The 19,111-nt window shown below is 44.0% G+C and overlaps 1 non-coding gene across 1 annotated transcript; it reads right to left on the reverse strand.

Annotated features, from left to right (window-relative positions):
- Nucleotides 1-14,755: 14,755 nt before the first annotated feature.
- Trnas-cga (transfer RNA serine (anticodon CGA)) lies at nucleotides 14,756-14,830 on the reverse strand. The gene has a single exon. It is a non-coding gene; the product is annotated as a tRNA-Ser (tRNA).
- Between the last annotated feature and the right edge of the window lie 4,281 nt (nucleotides 14,831-19,111).

A 19,111-nucleotide genomic window follows, 5' to 3' on the forward strand; every position in this document is an offset into this window, starting at 1 on the left:
ACCCCTGTTCTAGGGGACTGATGACCTCAGATGTTAAGTCCCATAGTGCTCAGAGCCATTTGTACCATTTGGTGTAACCTTTGCTTACGTGTCAATAGAGGCGTTTTTGAAAATCTATTGTAATTGAAATTGGGTTGCGTTAATGTGTTGTCTCTTGGTCATAAAGAAATGGAAAAGTGCTTGTTGGTTTAATTAATTTACCGCCAGAGAAATCTTCCTCTACCGGTTTAAATACTCCTCGTAGGAAAAAAAATGACATTAGGGAAAAATATTTGTTTTGATGTCCGCTACAACCTCCCTGAGTTCGTCGGTTTAAATACAGGGTGATTCAAAAAGAATACCACAACTTTAAAAATGTGTATTTAATGAAAGAAACATAATATAACCTTCTGTTATACATCATTACAAAGAGTATTTAAAAAGGTTTTTTTCACTCAAAAACAAGTTCAGAGATGTTCAATATGGCCCCCTCCAGACACTCGAGCAATATCAACCCGATACTCCAACTCGTTCCACACTCTCTGTAGCGTATCAGGCGTAACAGTTTGGATAGCTGCTGTTATTTCTCGTTTCAAATCATCAATGGTGACTGGGAGAGGTGGCCGAAACACCATATCCTTAACATACCCCCATAAGAAAAAATCGCAGGGGGTAAGATCAGGGCTTCTTGGAGGCCAATGATGAAGTGCTCTGCCACGGGCTGCCTGGCGGCCGATCCATCGCCTCGGGTAGTTGACGTTCAGGTAGTTACGGACAGATAAGTGCCAATGTGGTGGCGCTCCATCCTGCTGAAATATGAATTGTTGTGCTTCTTGTTCGAGTTGAGGGAACAGCCAATTCTCTAACATCTCCAGATACTGTAGTCCAGTTACAGTAGCACCTTCAAAGAAAAAGGGACCAAAAACTTTATTGGCTGAAATGGCACAGAAAACGTTCACCTTAGGCGAGTCACGTTCATACTGAGTTGTTTCCCCGCGGATTCTCAGTGCCCCATATACAGTCATTGTGACGGTTGATTTTCCCTTCTGCCGTACTCAATAACACAAAAAGCTTTCTGTTGAGCGGTCGCCATCTTAGCATCAACTGACGCTGACGCCTAGTCAACAGCGCCTCAAGCGAACAAATGTACAACTAAATGAAACTTTATAGCTCCCTTAATTCGCCGACAGATAGTGCTTAGCTCTGCCTTTTGGCGTTGCAGAGTTTTAAATTCCTAAAGTTGTGGTATTCTTTTTTAATCACCCTGTACTTTTCACCCTGTATATAGGACTGTGCTTCGATTAAGAGCACAAGGAGGTGTCAGCTGGTGTACCGCCTTCAGCTGTGCTGCGAGGACCTGTCGATAACGTAACTCGGTGCTTGTGAATTAGGTCGAAGCGGATCCGAATTCCGAGTGTCGCCCGCACGCCCACCGTCGCCGTGCGCGCTCCGTCGGCGACAGAGTAGACGGCGAGTAATTAGCACCATCAGGTCGGCGATTATCATGGCGCGGAGCGGCCGGGCCGCGCGCTCTCCAAGAGTTAATCAGATTAATTAAGGCGCCGCGCCGAGGCGGGGGGGGGGGGGGCGGGGGGCGGGCCGCCGGATTTGCAATTACCGGCCAGGAGGGGCGGGGGGCGGCGGCGGTGCCCTAATGGCAAAGATAACACACTCTGGCGGCGCGCGTTTTAATACCACCGCCGCTTTCCACCCCATTTGCTTTGATCGCAGATAAGCAATCAAATCAGCGCGGAACGACGCCGTGGACAAACACGCCTCTCTGACGGTGACAAACTTTGCCAGCACTGCTGCGTGAGGAATAAACGCTGCCGCAGCAACGGAACTTCCACGCGGTTCTTCCGTAACTAACCAGGCAACATACTCCGGAATGAAATTTTCGCCCTGCAGCGGAGTGTGCGCTGATATGAAACTTCCTGGCAGATTAAAACTGTGCAATACCGAGACTCGAACTCGGGAACTTTGCCTCTCTTGCACCGCAATATGTTTTCTTCCGGAAGTGTTAGTCCTGCAAGTTTCCTAGGAGAGTTTCTGTGGAGTGTGGAGGATGGGAGACGAGGTACTGCTGGAAGTGAAGCTGTGAGAACGGGTCGTGAGTCGTGCTCAGTTGGGCAGTGCCCGCCCGATTCGGAATGAAACGTGACGCGCCTACACCTTGGATTCGGCCCGACTGCAATCCTGTGTCAACTTGCGGCGTTTCCAGGATTCAGGATGGGTGGAGTAGTTTTAATTTGTGTATATGGTTCTCGGGCGAGACGTCGGATGTCATAGTGAAAACTCCGCAATATTTCATCAGCACAACTGACCGACAATGGAGAGAAGTCTTCCGAAGTAAGAGTGATTTCAGGTGTGCCGCAGTGGAGTGTCATAGGACCGTTGCTATTCACAGTATACATAAATGACCTGGTGGATGACATCGGAAGTTCACTGAGGCTTTTTGCAGATGATGCTGTGGTGTATCGAGAGGTTGTAACAATGGAAAATTGTACTGAAATGCAGGAGGATCTGCAGCGAATTGACGCTTGGTGCAGGGAATGGCAATTGAATCTCAATGTAGACAAGTGTAATGTGCTGCGAATACACAGAAAGATAGATCCTTTATCGTTTAACTACAAAATAGCAGGTCAGCAACTGGAAGCAGTTAATACCATAAATTATCTGGGAGTACGCATTAGGAGTGATTTAAAATGGAATGATCATATAATGTTGATCGTCGGCGAAGCAGATGCCAGACTGAGATTCATTGGAAGACTCCTAAGGAAATGCAATCCGGAAAGAAAGGAAGTAGGTTACGGTACGCTTGTTCGCCCACTGCTTGAATACTGCTCAGCAGTGTGGGTTCCCCACCAGATAGGTTTGATAGAAGATATAGAAAAGATCCAACGGAGAGCAGCGCGCTTCGTTACAGGATCATTTAGCAATCGCGAAAGCGTTACGGAGATGATAGATAAACTGCAGTGGAAGACTCTGCAGGAGAGACGCTCAATAGCTCGGTACGGGCTTTTGTCAAAGTTTCGAGAACATACCTTCACCGAAGAGTCAAGCTGTATATTGCTCCCTCCTACGTATATCTCGCGAAGAGACCATGAGGATAAAATCAGAGAGATTAGAGCCCACACAGAGGCATACCGACAATCCTTCTTTCCACGAACAATACGAGACTGGAATAGAAGGGAGAACCGATAGAGGTACTCAAGGTACCCTCCGCCACACAGCGTCAAGTGGCTTGCGGAGTATGGATGTAGATGTAGATGTAGACATCTTCAGGTGCGACGAACACACTGAGCCCACTATTTATGCCAGTCGTAGGCAGGAAGTGCGCATGCGTGGAGGCGCCAAATTCGATGGCCAATAGCGACAATATCAACCGATAGCTGGAAGGACAGCAACGCAACCTACAGGATGAAGAACCAAAGACTTCGGCGCACGCGCGGAGGCTGCCGTCGGCCGCCCCAGCGACCTCTGTCGGAATGCGCAAGCAAAAATGTGCGTCCGCGTGGGCGCGTGACTATCCTCCCGTTGTCAACAGAATATTTATGTCGCTGGCGAATCGTCATCCGTCGTATGATCAATAGTACTCCTCTCTGCTCGATGCGACTTCAATATGGCCACTGCTGGATCCCAAGCTGTACTAAGCTGAAAGCCCGTGTCTCTGTTTACAAGATTCGTCGAGCTACGTATTTCCGCTGCTTCCTTAATAACACTGTCCCAGTACGAACTCGTCGATGCGAGAATTCTGGTGTGTTGATAATTCATAGAATGACCTGTACCGAGACAATGCTCGGCCACTGCAGATTTCTCTGGTTGCTCCAGACGAGTGTAGCGTCGGTGTTCAGTACATCTCTCTTCTACAGTACGACAAAAGTTTGTCCGATGTACGACATGCCGCAGCTACAAGGAATCTCGTAGACACCGGGTCTTCTTAGACCTGGGCTGTCCTTAGATGAGCCCAAGAGAGCTCTGAGTTTTTCCGGCGAACGAAAGACTCATTTAACTTCATGCCTCTTCAATAATCTTCCTATTTTTGAAGAGACACCGCCGATGTATGGGAAGATGATAATTCCCCTTTGTTCTTCGCCTTCTTCCAGTTCCTCACGTTGGGTAACCCGCTTCGGATGTAAGGCACGGCGAATCTCCCGTTCGGATATTCATTTTCTTGGAAACTGGTACGCAGATGGAGTAACTCATTGGGTAAGCTGTCTGAGTCTGATATGGCTCGTGCTCTGTGGACCAACGTCCTCAGTACGCCACTTCGTTGCGAAGGATGGTGACAGCTGGTGGCCTGTAATTATAAGTCCGTGTGTGTTGGTTCACGGTACACTGCGTGACCTAATGTTCTAATTTGTTTTTCCTCTGTACATATGTGCACAAAAATGACATAAATAAATAAGTAAAATTAGTATGAGCAGTGTGACGGTGCAGCACGGCTGCGGGAAGGGGGAGGCACCGTGGCCGAGGCTAGGGACTCGACCCCTGCCCACCTTGTCTCCTCCAACATGTACCTGACTGCGACCATAATAAACTGAAAATACAAAAATAAATAAACAAATAATTAAAAAGAAAGAAAAAATTAAAAAGAAAGATATTTTCCTTATTTCAAGCACTCAGAAATTGTAAATAAATAAAGCGGAAAACAAATTTTACATTGGTCAGTCAGGCAGAGACATATCAACTAGGCTGGCTGAACATGAACGCAGCTGGAGGTTGCAGAATTCAGACTCTGCATTTGCTTAGCATATACTGAGTGAGGGTCACAACTACCAGCCAGTGTCCCATGTACTTCACGTAGCAAACAAAGGCCATAAACTCAACCTGCTCGAAGCCCTGGAAATTAACAAACATCTTGCTCACAGTCCAGATCTCATCCTAAATGACCAGACACACCTCAACACTTCCCCTCTCCTAAACTTCATACAATCATCTCTGTTCATTACTTCCCACACTCTCTCTTCCTACATATTCCCATTTTCCTGTATTCATTAAGTTGTTTTGTTTTGTTGAAGTTGTCTTTGTATTCCCCATAGACTGTAGTTTCAATAGTTAAGGTTTTCTTTTAACTGGTACTTGTATTACTGTCCATGTTTAACACCCCTTGTAGTTGTCTCAAATACTGTTCATATTTTATTTTGCTCATTTATTTAATGAAATCTGTTACACAGCCACTGCTTTGATTATAATGTTAATGTTAAAATGCAGTACCACCACACTCTTAGACTGTAGGTTCCCTCAAACACCTCCATTTCCCTGCATTTATTTATTTCTGTTTATCCTATTGATATTGCTTAAGTTCCTTGTGTATTCTGTATTTACAATGATAACTGTCTCTTCTTTTAATTTGTTGTGTATCACTCTCCATGTTTCATACCTCCTGTAGAAGCCTTGTCTAGTACTAATTTTATTTTATTTTATTAGTTTTGTTTATTAATAGAAACTGTTATGTAGGCATGCTATTCCTATTTTGTGCGAAAGGTTTTCGTGTCTACTCCATTGTTATTCATGTACAGTTCAGTTTTTACTTTTTCACTGCAAAGATGCTACTTACTGTATGTTTCTACACCAGTCTATATGTGTTACTTCTCTTCCAATGTTGTCTGCTAACATTTAACTTCTTTCGTGATAATACTCAGTAAATGTCTGAAGATGGCCTTGTAAGCCGAAAACCGGTTTACAATAAAAGTAATATTGTAGAACAAACGCAAACTGGTGCTTTTCATTTATTATTAAAGCGGAAAAAGTTTAAAAAAAGTTGATAGAGCACTTGCTCGCGGAAGATAAATGTCCCTAGATCGGATCTCGGTCTGGTACACAATTTTAATCTGCCACAAAGTTTAAGTCAACATTTTGTTTCAGGAAGAGGGTATTAAGCGATTTCGATACATCATCACGTGAGAAAACAAGTATTTGCAATAGAGCCACCAGAAATCTATGAACACTTACTCTGACCTAAATGACTGTTCAGTGTCCAGGAATCAAAATAGTTCCACGACGCCGCAGCAAAAAATAATTTGAGGAAATACACTTTTATCGTAGAGCAAGTGGAAAGTAACAGAGCGGCCGAGAAACGCGGAATGGTAATGGAATGGAATGGATATTTAAAAAAACGTACTTAAAAATGGAACAAGTAAGTTAAATCTGTTGCGGAATGGTCTTGAAGGTAATAGTGGCAAATTCGGTCTTGCAAGGAGCCAAGCTGTTGGTCATATGCACCAGCGATACTCGTACATACCACACAAAACGTAGTGTGTACAGATTACAAACGTAGCTTGAAACGCGGATGGGTTTCTGTCCCAACAGTGCTTGAATTGTCGCTCTTCAGGGATCTCGGCGTTGGAGTAGAGTTAGACTTTTACTTTGTAATGCGAATACTGCACGTTATGGATGTTTTAACACTGGCTCTTATATCCGTAGGAAGTGTGACACGACCGATATTGTTTTCTGTATAAAAAAATGATCTAGCGGGCAGGGTGAGCAACAATCTATTTGCTCATGATGCTGTGGTGTGCAGAAAGGTGTCAAAGATATGTGATTGAGGGATGATAAATGATGACTTAGAAAAAATTTCTAGTTTAATGATGAATGGCAGCTAGCTCTAAATATGGACTAATGTAAGTTAATGCGCACGAATAGGAAAAACAAACACGTAGTACGAGGTGCGTTCAGGTTCTAAGGCCTCCGATTTTTTTTCTCCGGACTGGAAAGAGATAGAAACAAGCGCATTGTTTTAAAATGAGGCCGCGTTCATTGTCAATACGTCCCAGAGATGGCAGCACCGTATGGCAGATGGAATTTTACCGCCAGCGGCGAGAATGAGAACTGTTTCAAATACTTAAAATTGCGACGTTTTCCTTACTTGAACAGCGTGCAATCATTCGTTTTCTGAATTTGCGTGGTGTGAAACCAATTGAAATTCATCGACAGTTGAAGGAGACATGTGGTGATGGAGTTATGGATGTGTCTAAAGTGCGTTCGTGGGTGCGACAGTTTAATGCAGGCAGAACATCGTGTGACAACAAACCGAAACAGCCTCGGGCTTGCACAAGCCGGTCTGACGACATGATCGAGAAAGTGGAGAGAATTGTTTTGGGGGATCGCCGAATGACTGTTGAACAGATAGCCTCCAGAGTTGGCATATCTGTGGGTTCTGTGCACACAATCCTGCATGACGACCTGAAAATGCGAAAAGTGTCATCCAGGTGGGTGCCACGAATGCTGACGCACGACCACACGGCTGCCTGTGTAGCATGCTGCCAAGCAATGTTGACGCGCAACGACAGCATGAATGGGACTTTCTTTTCGTCGGTTGTGACAATGGATGAGACGTGGATGCCATTTTTCAATTCAGAAACAAAGCGCCAGTCAGCTCAATGGAAGCACACAGTTTCACCGCCACCAAAAAAATTTGGGGTAACCGCCAGTGCTGAAAAAATGATAGTGTCCATGTTCTGGGACAGCTAGGGCGTAATCCTTACCCATTACGTTCCAAAGGGCACTACGGTAACTGGTGCATCCTACGAAAATGTTTTGAAGAACAAATTCCTTCCTGCACTGCAACAAAAACTTCCGGGAAGGGCTGTGCGTGTGCTGTTTCACCAAGACAACGCACCCGCACATCGAGCTAAAGTTACGCAACAGTTTCTTCGTGATAACAACTTTGAAGTGATTCCTGATGCTGCCTACTCACCTGACCTGGCTCCTAGTGACTTTTGGCTTTTTCCAACAATGAAAGACACTCTCCGTGGCCGCATATTCACCAGCCGTGCTGCTATTGCCTCAGCGATTTTCCAGTGGTCAAAACAGACTCCTAAAGAAGCCTTCGCCGCTGCCATGGAATCATGGCGTCAGCGTTGTGAAAAATGTGTACGTCTGCAGGGCGATTACGTCGAGAAGTAACGCCAGTTTCATCGATTTCGGGTGAGTAGTTAATTAGAAAAAAAATCGGAGGCCTTAGAACATGAATGCACCTCGTATTTGCACTCCGTCTTCAGGCCGCAAGTGGCCCATCGGGACCATCTGACCGCCGTGTCATCCTGAGTTGAGGATGCGGATAGGAGGGGCGTGTGGTCAGCACACCGCTCTCCCGGTCGTGATGATGGTTTTCAGTGACCGGAGCCGCTACTATTCGGTCCAGTAGCTCCTCAGTTGGCATCACGAGGCTGAGTGCACCCCGAAAAAATGGCAACAGCGCATGGCGGGCCGGATGGTCACCCATCCAAGTGCAAGCCACGCCCGACAGCGCTTAACTTCGGTTCAAATGGCTCTGAGCACTATGGGACTTAACATCTATGGTCATCAGTCCCCTAGAACTTAGAATTACTTAAACCTAACTAACCTAAGGACATCACACACATTCATGCCCGAGGCAGGATTCGAACCTGTGACCGTAGCAGTCACGCGGCTCCGGACTGAGCGCCTAGAACCGCTATACCACCGCGGCCGGCCTTAACATCGGTAATCTTACGGGAACCGGTGTATCCACTGCGGCAAGGCCGTTGCCTACGTAGTATTTGAATACAGCATTAATAGTGTCCTGCTTGACACAGTGACGTCGTTTAAGTATCAGGGCGCAAAGTTGCAAAGCGATATGAAATGGGACGAGAGTGAGAGGATTGTGGTAGGAAAGGCGAAGGGTCGACTTCAGCTTACTGCGAGAATTTTAGAAACTGTATTTCATCTGTAAAAGAGACAGCATATAAGACGCTGGTGCGACTTGTTCATGAGTACTGCTGGAGTATATGGGATCCGCACCAGGTCGAAGCAATTCAGAGGCCAGCTGCTAGAGTTATTACCGGTAGGTTCGAAAAACTCAAGTGTTACGGAGATACTTCGGAAACTCAAATGGGAATCGCTGGAGAAAACGCAATGTGCTTTATGGCGAACGTCGAGGAAAAATTTAGAGAACCATCATTTGAAGCTGACTGCAGAACGATTCTACTGCCGCCAACAAACATTTCGCGTAAGGATCACGAGCGTATGATGTAAGAAAATAGTGCTCATACGTGTGTGTGTGTTGGGGTTTATGGGCGCTCAACATCGAGGTCATCAGCGCCGTGCTCATACGGAAGCCTGTGGATTGTCGCTACTCCCTCTCTCTATCTGCGAGTTGAACAGGAAAATAGGCTACTAGTAGTGGTACAGGATACCTTCCACCACGCACCGTAAGTGGCTTGTGGAGTATGTACATGAATATGTAGAAGTAAATATTGATGTATTATCCACGGGGTTTATTATTATTATTATTATTATTTTATGTTATCAAATGTATCTATTCCTTTCGGTGAATGTAGTGAAGAATTATGTTTCTTTTGTAATTCAAATGTAAAAAAAAATCGTCATGTCGCTGAGACACGAATAGGGAATCGTTGGTCAGAATTTTAATGGTCAGGAAAGGAAATGAGGTGGGAAGTCCCTCTGTGCCTGGGATGTGGTAACGCACCAAAGCAAAAGCTGTGAGGACGCGAAGTTAGTACGCCGAAAGGACTTCAATCAGAAGCCTATCGCCGAAGGGTGAGCATCATGGAGTGAACAGTGAGGCAAAAATGCTTCCGGATTGTTCTAAATGGGCCTAGGATGGAAGCAGTATGACAATGTTGCAACGTGGCGTAATGTGAATGCTCTAAGATGACTGGCAGTGAGAAGAAGGAATTCAGTGGAGCAGTTCCTATGAGGAGGCGAGATTGTGTAATTCTTTCCAGCACCCTCGTCGCAGCGGATCATCGTTTTGACACATCCAAGCATTGAACAGATTATTCAGACTTGGATCATTGCATTGCTTTAATACTCGTATATTTGTGATGTTTATTGTTTATGTTTAATGGGAACTTCACTTACATACGACACGTAACCAGTGTTAGGGTCCTGTTCTTGATCCTCAAAGTTTCCATCAATGTGAATTATTTGAGTTTTCTAACAACAATTATTAAAGTATGAAACATCCCCTTTGAAAAATTTATGAATTACTGTGCTTGTAAACCCCTTACGTTATTTGATTTTCAAACAGCTGAGCAGAACTGAACGTACTCAGACATTTCTCTCTTTACCTATTCTGATCAACACTAAACTGACACAGAATATTTTTAGCGCAACACAATCTGAATTTTAAAAATCCCTACAAAAGAATGGCCTTGACTAACAATAACCTATACCTTTCAGGATCACTTACCTCACAAAAATCTTCGTTACTCGAACTACTGCAATACAGTGAGCGCCAGTACTGCCATCTAAGTAAAATATTCCAACTACTGAAGGCACTAACTACTGATAGGCATAGTCAGCGAATGAAAGATTTTGATAGAGAACAAACAATGTATTTACCTTAAAAGTTCATGATGTACAGTATTACAAATTTACTCTTTCTGATGGACACACGTCCAGATCGTCCGCTCTCAAAATTCTGCCATCTCTCTCCCCACATCCACCACTGCTGGCGGCTCACCTGCAACTGCGCCAACGCTACGCGCTGTCCCATCCAACTGCTCAACACTACAATAGCGAATATTCCAACAATGCCAACCAGCCACAGACTGCACACAGCACAGCCAGTGGTTTTCATACAGAGCGCTATGTGACGTTACGCAGATAAAAACCTAAACAGCCTACTTACAAGTACCAAAGACTTGAATGAAATTATTCACATGATACTAAAATGTAGACTTTCTCGGCCGGAAATGTCACGTCCGTTATAATTATCCGGACTGTTATGCTGTGGTCGGTTGATGAATTCAGTGTCAATTTCCAACGTTTCGACGGGAGACATCTTCAAGGGGGTCTGTAGCTCGATGGAAGGTCCAACACACCCACTGGCTCGCAGTAGCGACCACGGCATAACAGCCCGCATAATTATGACGGCGGCAGGATTCGAACCTGCGACCGTAGCAGCAGCGCGGTTCCGGATTGAAGCGCCTAGAACCGCTCGGCCACAGCGGCCGGCTGACAATATTCACTGAATAGTAAATTTTGACCAGGAGCGAAGGGTATGCGTATGACCTATTAACGTTTTGAGTATATTTTAGCCATCCCTTTATTAATTTTAATATCCACAGAGTGGTGACACTGTACACTACTCTTTGCCATGTAGGCTGCACCTGATGATGCGGCCTTAGGCCGCGAAACAATGTCAATGAACAAAAATTTTTCCAGCTGTTGCGGAATTATCCCTAACATCACGAATTTTAACTGTCGCGTACGCCCAGAACTTAAAATAGTGTGTTTTTAAACATAATTGGCTGGTTACGCTGTTTTGTAAACGGATATATTAAAACAACTGGCTGTTTGGAATTCATTCAACATTGTTTCCAGAATGCCAGGAAGTTTCATATCAGCGCACACTCCGCTGCAGAGTGAAAATCTCATTCTGGAAACATCCCCGAGGCTGTGGCTAAGCCATGTCTCCGCAATATCCTTTCTTTCAGGAGTGCTAGATCTGCTGGGTTCACAGGAGAGCTTCTGTAGAGTTTGGAAGGTAGGAGACGAGGTACTGGCAGAAGTAAAGCTGTGAGGAAGGGGCGTGAGTCGTGCATGGGTAGCTCAGTTATGCCTGCACGGTAGCTCAGCGTGTTCGGTCACAGGGTTAGCTGCCCTCTGTAATAAAAAAACTGAGTTAAGCGAGCAACAACGAGCTTAAACGGATGTCTTACGACGTCCGCCCCGAGCAGATGCAACGAACGAAAGCGAACAGAATGAGATTTAAAAAAAAAAAAAAAAAAAAAAAAGTTGGTAGAGCACTTGCCCGCGAAAGGCAAAGGTCCCGAGTTCGAGGCTCGGTCCGGCACACTTTTAATCTGCCAGGAAGTTTCAGTCTCATGTTTGGTTTTAATTTATTTTCCTTGTCCATTTTCTTAATGTTGTCCTTGACATGGCAGACTTCCTGCCCCTAAAATACTGTCAGAATTATGCTTCGTCATTGCTTTGTCGTCAGACTATGGACCACAAATAGCAAGCAGTCTGAAAGCGACGTTGTTACCCAGGCTGGCTCTTTGGCGCTGCGTGAGCTCCTAGCAGTATACCCGCCTCCGTGTACGGTGGTATAAAGTAAATTCAGAGCACCAGTTCTTCCCGATTGAAAGTTGTTCGCCTTTGTACACAGCCTTCGATCTAATGGTCCGCAAACGGACAGGACCTGAATAGCGAAACCTAATCTCACTTATCGTGATGCCAATCTCACTTCCAAATAAGACTAATCCGCAAGCCGGCAAGAGTGACATCAAAAGCCCGCACAGGATGCGGGCCGTCGCGTCGACCACCTGTTCCGTGGACAGCCAGCGCGCACCGCCTGACTCAGCTGCTCCCACAGTCCACGTGAGAGTCGCGGCCGCAGGGTGGTGCCGTGGAGGGGGCGTGGGAGGGAGGGAGGGAGGGAGGGCAGGGCCAGTTCCCCCTCCACGCGGCCGCGCTACTGGCCGTCCAGCCAACATCCGACCCGTCCGCGGCCAGCCGCAACGTAACGACGGATTAATGTTGATTAATGTGCACGCATCTCCGTGCGTCATGCGCCCGTCTGGCCACCCATTCCTCTCCGTCGTCCGCGCGCGTCCCCTATTAAAGCCAGCTATTAACAACACCGCAGTGATATATAAAAGCGCTTTGTCCGCCTTTTAAGTTTGTTCTTATAGGCCATAGGGGTTACGCTCCGGCCCGCCTAAGCAACTTTCTCCCTTGTGTGTGTGTGTGTGTGTGTGTGTGTGTGTGTGTGTCAGTGAGAAGGGGGGGGGAGGGTGGAAAGAAAGAGGAGAAGTGGCATAGACAGGGAAAGGGAGGAGTTGCTGGAGGACAAAGCTCGTGCTGCCAGATGTATTAATAATTAAGTTGAAGCTACCTCTACGTCGGTCAAAGGGCCAGTGAGTGATTGCAAGCCATTCTGAGAGGCTGACTAATGTTCGCAATTTGAGGCATTCATCTCTGTGAAATCCCAAGGAACTACGACAGAGTTTTTGTACCTTACTCATACCGTAGTATTTGACCTGATTTCCCCACTTCTACACAGAGTCTAACAACCCTACCACAACAAAGGTCAAAAATTAATAATGATTGTAGTGTTGTTCACGCTGCTACATATTGCATTTTCGGGCAACAACAAAGTTATATTATGTGGCAGGTGTCATTAGCATATAATAAAGTCATTTCTTGAAATAATGGATAAACTAGGCACTCATCTTTTCGTGTTTCCCACGCTAGTCTCGTTGTGAACTCATGGCTCAATCGTCGAAAATCTAGGTAGTGATGATTCCAAGCTCGGATGCAAAGAGGCCTAGGTGTTATTCTGCGATATTCAAAAGTTTTATAGATGTGTTTCATAAACCATTCTTGAAGATTAAACTTTTGCAAGTTAGGACAATGGTACAAAATTGTTAAGGCTATCGTGGCCACTTGTTGACAAACTGCCTATTGGCTTCTGTCTCGGGTTCTTCAGCCGACGTTCATCTAATGATTTTTCTGACGTTTCGCCAGCACGAGTGGCTGGCATTGTCAAAGCTTCACCCTCCGTTGCCGGTGGTGAACTGGCCCAGTTCACCTCCGGCAATGAAGGGTGAAGCTTTGACAATGCCAGCCACTCGTGCTGGCGAAACGTCAGAAAAATCATTAGATGAACGTCAGCCGAAGAACCCGAGACAGAAACCAATAGGCAGTTAGGACAATGGTGATGTAAAAAAGTAATCAGCACTCCGAATTTAAGTTGCACTTCTTTTTTGTTACTTTTGTTGCAATATCACGTAACTCGTTCCAAAACATCACTTCACAATATAAAACATACTTGAAAATATCTTCCTCACTGTTTAAGTTCACATTTCATAGACTGACTACAATTTGCGTCTTTTTAACATGACGACCAAAGCTTGACTCTCCAATAACCGCTTATGCGCCCAAAAATCAGAGTTACAAGTCCGTCAATGATCATAGTGACAAAAGAAAGAACACACATAAGATTAATATCATTGCAATATATACATGTCGATGTATCGAAGTACCTCTACATTAATGAAATCAAATCTGAATATTATCACAGAAATATGTTAACTATTTTACAGAAACACAGTAGAATATTGCTGGTATGGAGAGGTTGAGGTGAGGTGCCGTAATGGTTGCGTAATTCAAGTACCATTACAAGAGGATGTAAGTTATTTTGCTTGCATTTACAGTTAGGTACTAACATGAAACACAAACAGAATTTTCTTAGATTTCTTTTAAATTATTGTGCCTTCTATAATGACGTTACCGTAGATGGGACGTTGAAATCTATGCTTAATTCCTTCCTTTTAGGTTCGTTCTTTGCTTAATGACTGTTCTCCAATGCGCCAACCGACACATCTTCTGACTCGCAGAAATATTTTCAGCAGACTCCGTCTTGGTGTAACAAATAACATCTCTCTTTAACTGCAGTTTTTTGTTAAAAAAAAGCGAGATAACATTAACAACAAAGAGTAGGAGTATAGAGTATACATTGAAGCTACGATCCCCCTTGAAAATGTCCTCCGCAGATGATGACGAAACGTTGTGTTTTAATGTGAAATCCATTCGACCACGACAAAATAGCCCGGAATATTTCGTTCATTGAGAACTATTCGGGCATTCGAATGAACTAATTTAGGGAAACATACGAAACGAAGGGTGGCATGACAGAGATACGCATCTTGCTTCTCACGAATAGGAATTAAATTCTCTATCGATTGCACCACGTCACTTGGTGCAAAATTACTGACGCAAACGCTTCTGATACGCTACAAGCTAGTATAACATATGAAACTTCCTGGCAGATTAAAACTGTGTGCCGGACCGAGACTCGAGCTCGGGACCTTTGCCTTTCGAGGGCAACTGCTCTACCAACTGAGCTACCCAAGCACGACTCACACTTCGTCCTCACAGCTTTAATTCCGCCAGTACCTCGTCTCCTACCTAAGCTGTGAGGACGCGGCGTGAGTCGTGCTTGGATAGCTTAGTTGGTAGAGCACTTGCCCGCGAAACGCAAAGGTAGCGAGTTCGAGTCTCGGTCCAGCACACAGTTTTAATCTGCCAGGAAGTTTCATATCAGCGCACACTCCGCTGTAGAGTGAAAATTTCAGTCTAGTATAACAGTTTAAGAGGATTTTAAACATAGCTGCACAACAGCAACGGTTCCACGTAATAAAATTAAAAACAGCCGACCAGTTGCAATGGATAAAGAAATCTTTACCTAGGTTTCAACAAATTTAAATTTGTCTTCTTCAGAAGGCGGCCTAAGGACAATGAACATCATAGCTTACATTAAAAGGTATGAAACTTAAGTCAAGAATAGAGTTTAACACATATTAGAGAGCTCTTGTATAACAAAAATATGAGAAGGACGCCTGGTACTTATAATTTTACATTAGTATGGACTGATGTATTATCGTCGTTTTTACAAATATCTGCATAGATCCATTTGTCCAAATTAAAATATAGCCCTGAAAATAGGGTTTGTCATGTAAATGTAAATTAGTACATGGATGTTGCAGAGCTCACAAGCGACATCCATGTACTAATTTACATTTACATGACAAACCCTATTTTCAGGGCTATATTTTAATTTGGACAAATGGATCTATGCAGATATTTGTAAAAACGACGATGATACATCAGTCCATACTAATGTAAAATTATAAGTACCAGGCGCCCTTCTCATATTTTTGTTATACAAGAGCTCTCTAATATGTGTTAAACTCTATTCTTGACTTAAGTTTCATACCTTTTAATGTAAGCTATGATGTTCATTGTCCTTAGGCCGCCTTCTGAAGAAGACAAATTTAAATTTGTTGAAACCTAGGTAAAGATTTCTTTATCCATTGCAACTGGTCGGCTGTTTTTAATTTTATTAGTTTAAGAGGAATCAGTAGTTCACTCCTGAACATAACAGAATGGAGAATTTTTAATGCACTACAATACAAGTAACACTGGTTCTGTGGTGCGTTTTTTCCGCAGGTGGTGAAACTGGATGGGGTCAATGACTTTGGTTTGGACAGAAGTTACTGACGTAACTGCCCACCACTGCTCGCCGAATCAGGTAGAAGCTAAAGCAGATGGCCCTTAAGATTTTTGGAGACACCCTTGCCACGAACGACTGAGCCAGATTAAAGCGTTGCAGCTGATCAGAGCTGCCACCCATCAGTTAAATGATTCATACTGATACCGGGCGCTAGCTGTCATTCATTCCACTAAATTTCACATCGACTTTCCATCAAGGACTACCACTGATGGGAAAAGAGAATGTGGCAGATCTGATCCAAGAATAAAATCTTTACACTCGAGAACCCTACTCTATGCTAATTTGGATCTTGCCGCAATGAAATGAGCTTTAATGTTTCAAGCATCTGCAAAATCACGCGTTCGTGTTTCGTCTTCGTCCTTCAGAAATCCGCAGGATCGAGCCTATATTCGATACTCACCCTACTTTCAGTATGATGCTTTCTTATGCTAATAAGTTTCAGGCTGAGGAATGTGAGTCTAAAGCACTGCTAATTTCATTGAAATATTTGCGCGTCTCATAATTTCAACTTTTCCTGTTAATAGTGACTATAGTGTTTTACTGGTAGCACAGAAAAAAAGAGTATTTTGTTGTTATACTGAAGAAAATGTTCCACGTAGTAAGCCTCCTGCCGGCATAGTAATAACACAGCAATGTCCATGCTCGTTGTTCGCTGTCACATAGCAGAAACTCAAACTACTTTCTGAGTATGAGAGGATGAAGCTGCATAATCTTGACTAGTTTTGTCTGTTCATTTATGAATACTTTGGGCAAAGACTGCGAAGTACGAATGTTCTTAAAAAAATCGACACTTCCATTGATTCAGGGTCGGGTAATATAATCATTAACTGCATCTTGAATTTTTTTTACATCAAATTCTTCCTTTGCATGATCATGGAGTCCCTAGTTGCTGTACAGTTACTTATGAAATTTTATATTTGTCTGCGCAGATAAAAAAGATCCGTCTTTATTTTAACACACGCGTTTCATTTTATTGCTTTCAAACATCGTCACTGGCCTGGATTTAAACACATTTACAGTTTTGCTTTGATTTCAGACCACTGACTATTTTTAAATCAACACTAATTACATAGACTGATTTAAAATTCCGTAAGTAGCTTTATTCGTGAGTCTAATTGTAATTTTGTTCTCTGCCAATCCCTTCATACTGTCGTATGTCTGCTGCTACTATTTTAAGACATCAGAGGGTTTGTCGATGTTTTTATCGAGCTTTTATTCTGCCATGAAAAGAACATTTTTCATTTGGTTCACAGTGAATATTACATGAAACTCAGTGACTATTCTAAATAAAATGATTTATGGACAATACAGATATTGTTGCGATTTTACCTCCTCTGTCCCTGTTTCAGCTTTTTCTCATCATAAAGCAGCATACACTCGATCTTTTAATTTACGTGTGGTTAGTGATGCATTGGGCGTTCCGTTGACAGCAGTAAAATTACAAACAATCCTGTTGAAGGAACATCCGCAACTGAGCATTATACCAGAGGTTGAAAATACCGCTTCAGTTGTAAAGTTCTTTTATTATCACACGACCCGTTTCGGGCTCTTATAAGCGGTATTTTCAAGCTCTGGGAGAAGTAAAATTGCTTTCTCCCTGTGGAAAGATTTAATTTTTTTACGATACACTGCATTTTATTCATATTTCATATCACTAAAATACGCAACGAAATAATTTAAGCACAAATGTATGTGAGCACTTAATCGTTTAATTTTGTTGTTGTTTTCGGCTTCAGTGACACCGAACAAACGACGTAACAGTTCGTTCAATGCGTTGTTCTGTGTCAGTGCAGCAGAACACAGCGACAAAGTTATACATTTAATGTGTACACGAAGCATTGCATTAAAATATATCATTACAATTTTCATTTTAATGCTGCGAAAATCAATGAAAGCACCATATGTTGTCATACAAAATTCAGAGGAAAATACTCAGAGAAGAAAGTACAATGCTGTCAACACCACCCCCTCCCCTCCTCCCCAAACAAATTTATGAAAACATACGTATGTGTGCCAATGGCGAGCACAAAGGCTTGGCGTCGCAAAAAGCTACGTAAAATCGTGCACATAAAATGTGGAGAGTGCTGTATAGCTAGAGAAGGAGGCCGAAATGCACGCGTCAACTCACGCAGGTGGGCGGTAGGTCTGAAACAGGATACGTAATGAATGCTATAAAGAAAAGTACGTAGCTGCTGGAATACTTAACTTTAATCTATCATTTGTATACAGCATTCTTGATGATACAAGTGAGACTCTCTCTAGAAATGGTTAATGGCGCCTTGCTAGGTCGTAGCCATGGACTTAGCTGAAGGCTATTCTAACTATGTCTCGGCAAATGAGAGAAAGGCTTCGTCAGTGTAGTCGCTAGCAGAGTCGTCGTACAACTGGGGCGAGTCCTAGTACGTCTCTCTAGACCTGCCGTGTGGTGGCGCTCGGTCTGCAATTACTGACAGTGGCGACACGCGGGTCCGACATGTACTAATGGACCGCGGCCGATTTAAAGCTACCACCTAGCAAGTGTGGTGTCTGGCGGTGACACCACAGAGAGACTTTTTGCTATCTTTATCCGCAAGTTATTCCAGGAAGAGAGAGACAAAAATGTTCAAATGTGTGTGAAATCTTATGGGACTTAACTGCTAAGGTCATCAGTCCCTAAGCTTACACACTACTTAACCTAAATTATCCTAAGGACAAACACACATACCCATGCCCGAGGGAGGACTCGAACCTCCGCCGGGACCAGCCGCACAGTCTATGACTGCAGCGCCTCAGACCGCTCGGCTAATCCCGCGCGGCAAGAGAGAGACAACTAACTCATATCTTTCCTAGTATGCCCGTTGTGGATGATGATGACACTGATGATGATCTGATTTGTAGAAGAAAGCAAATCATATCTGACCAAGACATGCGTCTGGTCAACATGCTTCTGGTACTCTGGTTGGTTGGTTTGGGGAAGGAGACCAGACAGCGAGGTCATCGGTCTCATCGGATTAGGGAAGGACGGGGAAGGAAGTCAGCCGTGCCTGGAGCGATTTAGGGAAATCTCGGAAAACCTAAATCAGGATGGCCGGACGTCTACTACTCTGAAAATTTCCGTTATGAATTGCTGCAGCATCGGCAACA

The sequence above is a fragment of the Schistocerca cancellata genome, chromosome 6 (assembly GCF_023864275.1).
Source record: "Schistocerca cancellata isolate TAMUIC-IGC-003103 chromosome 6, iqSchCanc2.1, whole genome shotgun sequence".
NCBI classification, from domain to species: domain Eukaryota; kingdom Metazoa; phylum Arthropoda; class Insecta; order Orthoptera; family Acrididae; genus Schistocerca; species Schistocerca cancellata.